Genomic DNA, 6,314 nt, shown 5'->3' with positions numbered 1-6,314 from the left:
GTGCAATGGCTGGATTGAATGTAATCTAAATAAAGGTTAAACAGATTCTATGTGAGGGATAGTAATGTGTTTTCAGCTCTACAGTCTAAAACAGAAAGTGAGAATATAATCAAATTACAGCTTTATTAAAATGTTAGGCTATAGCAAATCTCTAGTCGGCTCTACCCAAGTGCAGGCATGTAATCAGGAAATGGCCTACTATGTAACCCATGAAATGTTTGTAACTCAGAAACTTTCAGTGCAATGAAGCTAACCCCATATGTATTAATAACTAATATATTTAGTCTATATTATTTATAGTAATTCATACATGAAAATAATACTTTTGGGTCTCAATAGAACATGTACATTCAGCTGACTTTTTAAGATAAGGATAAATTTTATATAATTTCCTTTATACTTTTCTACCTGGTCCCTCTTGTGACTAATGATATACACTTATGGGTAGGCTAATGGAAGTTAACAAAGTAATCCTGGCTACTTTGCGCCAGCTTTTTCTTTTCTTTAAGGATAATTGTTCAATATTGGTATTGAATCTCTAAAAATCTCTAAAATGAGCTTTTAGAATTTATTTCTCATAATGAAAAATTGGAAGCCAACTCAATGTCCAAGAGTAATAGATTTATTCCATACACATAGCATATCAAGATTGCAGTAAAAGGCTATGAAGTCTATAGCAATATCGAAAAAAGTTTGTGATGTACTCTTAAGGAAAGGTAAAAAGCAAACCCATACATAAACTTAACTTTATATATATATGGACCATGAACTTGTCAGGATGGTAGACTTGCAAGTAATTTTATTTATTTAAAATTTCTTTTAATGTTACAGTAATGAGTTATACTAGCTCTACTGCCCCTAGCTCAGTAGTGAGAATTGGAGCAGAGGAGGATAATTCCTTCTTCTCTTATCCCAGGATGGAGGCTGGAGGGGTTCCCCAAGCCGGGAAGAGAACAATTGCAAACAAGTAGAAACTGCCCCAGTTGCTCTCGAGGAGCCTGGTTTAAACAAACACTTGTAAGAGAAACCTGAAGCTTCAGCACAGGGTAGAATTCATCATAGCTTCCCCAGCCGCTGTAAACGCACCCAGGTCTCTGCATCTCGATGGATTGATTATCTTATAAGAAGGCAAAGAAAACCAGCAGATGGGATTAGAAATGTGGGAAATGGGAGAATTACTGGGAATTTAGAGATGTACAAATGGTGATTCACTTTCCAAATATTTTAAAGGTGAATTTTGGAAATGCTTGAAACACTTGATAGCCCGTGAATTAGATGTTGAATTTCAACAAAATTTAAGAGAAAATTTTAATTGAGTATTTTGTAATCCTTGATCAGAGGGTGATGTACATCGAGAACACTAGACTGGGAAGGAAGTTGGAGATAGAAGCCTAGCTGGCTTGGAGTCCTCATGGGTTCGCTAAGAACAGTCTATGTCAAGTTGCCTGATTTTTTCTGATAGGATTAAGGTATAATAGGAGAGGGATGTTGTAGACCAGTGCTCTTCAGACTTGAATGTGGAGAGGAAATCACTTGGGGGAATCTCCAAAGTTTCTGATTCAGTAAGCATAAGTCTATTTTTTCCAAGATTCCCAAGTAATTTTCCTGTGCAATCTCATAAAAATCAACAGCTTTAGACACTGCATCACCAGTCACAAGATCATTAGAGTTTTGATTACAACACATATATTTGCAACTAGTTGGATCTTTATTTAATCCTAGATGAAGTTAATTACTTCCACCTCTGTACAACTTCCATACCTTGCACATACTTCTATTATTGCATTTTCTATCTTTGTGTGCCTTAGTTTCTCCTACCCATGCCCTCCTCACCCACACACCCTCGCTGGACTTTGTATGCCTGGTTACTTGCTTTTGAACTGAATTAAACACTGACTTGCTCTGAGTTTATGAGCTTCGGGCTCTCATTTGTCCATGGACACGATAATACCTTCTCTATCTCCTTTGGCGAGGATCAAATAAGAAGCCTGAAGGAGTGTCTAGAACCTGATGTAAACCAGTAAGCTTAGGTTCTAGGCTGTTCTCTGCTAAACCTGATGTGACCTCAGACAAGTCATCTGAAGTCTCTGACCCTCTCTCTCTTTTACCAAAAGGTTTTAAAAATATGAAATGCAGGGGTAGTGTGGGAGGGGTAAATTAAGAGTTTGGGATTAACATATATACACTACTATATATAAAATAGGCAAACAACAAGGTCCTACTTCATTGCGCAGGGAACTCTACTCAATCTCTTGTAATAAGCTATAAGGGAAAAGGACGTGAAAAAGAATATATATATATATATATATATATATATATATATATATATATATAACTGAATCACTTTGCTGTATACTTGAAACTAACACAACATTGTAAATTAACTATATTTCAATTAAAAAAAAAGTGAAGTGCTAAATAAACTTGAGAGTTTCATTATTAATGATATGAAAATACATTACCGTTTAATTTTGCAAAATTAACACCCAAAATTAATTGAACAGCATTTATTAATATGTCAATAATTTTTACATGAAATTTCCCCACTGGTCATGTTTCTTATGAATGTCTGAGAGGGGTCCAATATATAAGCATTGCTCACTGGTAGATGATTTGCACCTGGTATATATGCTAAATTTCCATCCTGTGGCATGATTCTAGCTGGGAACCATAATTCTGCAGCCTTAGTTGCAGCTGAGGTATGTGGGAATTGCTCTTTTCCATGTTGCGCAAACCCGTTGTGAAAGCAGAGTGCCATCAGCACTGCCTAGTCATCTCTCTCGAGAATTATAGTTTTTAACCCTCTTTGGCTTTGGCCAGAGAAAGAAGCCAATGAAAGAAGCATGTTGACATTGCCTGCTGCCTCCAGGGCCACCTTATCCCACTGGGCTGTGAAATGAGCATTCCTGTGATGACTATCTCCTTTGTACCATTCTTTGCCTAAACATTCTTTTCAAAAGTGAAGGGAAGACATATGGGAACATATGTATATGTATAGCTGATTCACTTTGTTGTAAAGCAGAAACTAACACACCATTGTAAAGCAATTATACCCCAATAAAGATGTTTTAAAAAAAAAAAAAAAAAGTGAATTTCAGAGAGAATAGATAAAGACAACTTTTTTTTTCTTTTTTTTTTTTAGGGTTAATCTGCCTAACTGAAGACTTTTACTGAAGAAAGTTTCGCTAACAACATATAAGTATTCATGTCTCAAGGACCCAGAGAAAGGTGAGTTGGAAACAGTAACAGCCTGAGAGAGCTGGTGGGTTAAGAACATGGATTCTGACAACCTGGGCTCTTATTCTGTCTTGACTACCTTTTTGCTGACTGACCTTAGGTAAGTTAGCTCAGCTGTCCGAAGATTAAAGGAGGCAATCAGTTCTGTTAGAACTGATACACTCTGCTCCTACACTGGTAGGAGCAGAAATCTTTGCTTTGTCCCTCGAATGTACTCCAAATGCCTAGAGAAGTTCCCTGCACATAGTAGGTGCTCAGTTGATGTTTCTCGAATTAATAGCTTCCTCCCAGAGTGACAGAAAATGCCTAGGCTTTTCTCTGAGTTTCTTCAAAGTGTTTCTCCACATTCTCTGAAGGTGCTGCTTCATTGGAATGTTGTTACTGTTCTCCAACAGTTAACTGACCCCAGCATTTTGTTTATTAAGCCAGACAAAAACTAGCAACCCAGTTAAGAGTCTAAACACTCGGTGGACTTTCCCACCATCTGAAGTGTTTATGGACTTACTTGAACTAAAGTAGATGCAACAATTTGAAACTTCAACCAAGTGTAGTCTTTTTTTAAATTTTACTGTTTACAAAACAAGATATTTTATGGATGTAATTTATACATCGAATAGAAGAGGGCTATTCCCAATATTATCTTTATCTTCTAGACATAAATAACAAACAACTCCAGTAATCAAAATTTACTATAATTGTAATAGATTTTGACAGAGTTTATGTATTGTATGCAGTGCTAACAATGCTGACTTCCAAGGACAGAGGCCAGGATTTCTAGTTTGGCTTTGTTAAATGGAAAAAAAAAAATTTACTACTGTATTTGTAGTTTGTACTACATTCAAGAGATTAATTTTTATAAATATAATTGTTTATACCGGCTTCTAATCAGAAAACTGAAATTATCTGTGGCAATGTAACCACTAACAACTTATATACTATGAAAATATTTCAATAATTAATGCATGCTCCATCAAGAGTAATTGACAGGAGGTCATAAACGTAATGGGCCATCTGTGTTTGATTTGTACATGAAAATGCTTAAAGGGATAGGCAGGTAGTTCAAGCTTCTCTGACAAAAAAGATTTGTTCCAGTTTCTCCAAGTAGCACAGCCATTTACTATAGGGTGTTTTTCTCTTTCCTTCTTTTTTCTTAAAGTCTTTTCCAGATTTCTACTTGAGCTCTGCATTTCTCACTGCTTCTCATTCTGATGCAACAATCTCTTTTAGAGTTTTGATGTGTATGTGGATCACAGCCATCCTCAGCAATCATACTTGGCTTTCCTACCATTTCAATAGCAACTTAAAAGCCACACATGTGATTAAAAAAGTATCAGAGGCTCACTCCAATGCTATGACTTCATCATTCATTCTGCTCACTCTGATCACTTTAAAAATTTATTTTGCAAATTTGTCTTCTTCTGTCAGTAAACAAACAACCCTTCTTATATCTGTTAAAGAGTAATAGGACCATTAGGAATCTCAGTAAGATTTCTGTAATTCACTCCTTTTGGAGTGGGCCAGAATTGTCCTATTTCTGGAACTAAAATGGTCTTGGTGGACATCAGAAGAGGTTCTAGAATTTTCTGTGTAAGGAAACCAAAGAGCATTAATAATTGCCTAGAGCATTGTCCTGAGATCCAGACCCAATTCATATAAAAATACATAGTCAACTGGAATTTACTAACCATTTATCATCTGCCAGATAATGTGCTAAACAATGATTATGTTGAACTAAACGAACAGGGTGGTGGGGCGGTGGTGGTGGTATGAATTGGGAGGTTGGGATTGACATATATACACTAATATGCATAAAATAGATAACTAATAAGAACCTGCTGTAGAGCACAGGGAACTCCACTTCTCTGTACAGTAGAAACTAACACAACATCGCAAAACAACTATACCCCAATTAAAAAAGAAAAAGAAAAATACATATCATTTTAACCTTTTTAAAATAAAATAATAAATAAATAAATAAATAAATAAATAAATAAATAAATAAGTAAGTAAACCAACAAAGTCGCTACCCTCAGGAATCTCACATTCTAGTAAATGCAACTTCTTCCTTTGATATCTTATAGGCACCATAAACTCTATACCTAGAAAACTAAATGTGCTATCTCTCCTGACCACTCCAACCCCTTTCTTTCTGTATTGCCTATTTTGGGAAAATGTGCCACTATGTACCCAGTTACCCAAGGCAAGAACCTACGATTCTCCTAGATTCTTCCCTTCCTCCTTCTCCTTCACCAAAGCAATTCACAATTTCTGTCAATGCTAGCTCCTGACCACTGCTTGACTCTGCTTCTGTCTCACCATCCCTATAGCAATAACCTCAATTCACTTCTTAATACTTTTCGTCTGAAACATCGCAACAGTCTCCAAAATTACATTCTTTCCATCTATATTTCATACTATTTCCAGAATGATATTTTAAACATTAAAATGCTAATACAATGATGTCATTTCCCTGTAAAAATCCTTGCGGTAAGAGCTTCAATTGTCTTGAAGACGAAACCCAAACTTCTTAACATGGCAGAAAGGAAAACTTCTGCTAATGTGCACTGGGCCTGATTCTACAGGACCTCTTCTTGCCATCTGTCCTGCTCTTTAGTCACACAGAAGTGTATTCCCTGAGCACATCGTGATACCTCAGTGTCTTTGAACATGCAGTTTCCTCTCCCTGGAATCCTTGGAATTCTTTTTTTTTTTTAACAACTTTGTTGGAGAATAATTGCTTTACAATGTTGTGTTAGTTTCTGCTGTATGACAAAGTGAATCAACTATACATATATCCCCATATCTCCTCCCTCTTGAGTCTTCCTCCCACCCTCCCTATCCCACCCCTCTAGGTGGTCACAAAGCACCCAGCTGATCTCCCTGTGCTATGCGGCTGCTTCCCACTAGCTATCTATTTTATATTTGGTAGTATATATTATATAAGTCCATGCCACTCTCTCACTTCGTCCCATTTTATCCTTCCCCCTCCCCATGTCCTTAAGTCCATTCTGTACGTCTGTGTCTTTATTCCTGTCCTGCCCCTAGGTTCTTCAGAACCATTTTATTTACTTAGATTC

Source organism: Phocoena sinus, chromosome 2, assembly GCF_008692025.1.
Source record: "Phocoena sinus isolate mPhoSin1 chromosome 2, mPhoSin1.pri, whole genome shotgun sequence".
NCBI classification, from domain to species: domain Eukaryota; kingdom Metazoa; phylum Chordata; class Mammalia; order Artiodactyla; family Phocoenidae; genus Phocoena; species Phocoena sinus.
The sequence above is the reverse complement of the archived record's forward strand: the minus strand, read 5'-3'. Positions refer to the sequence as shown.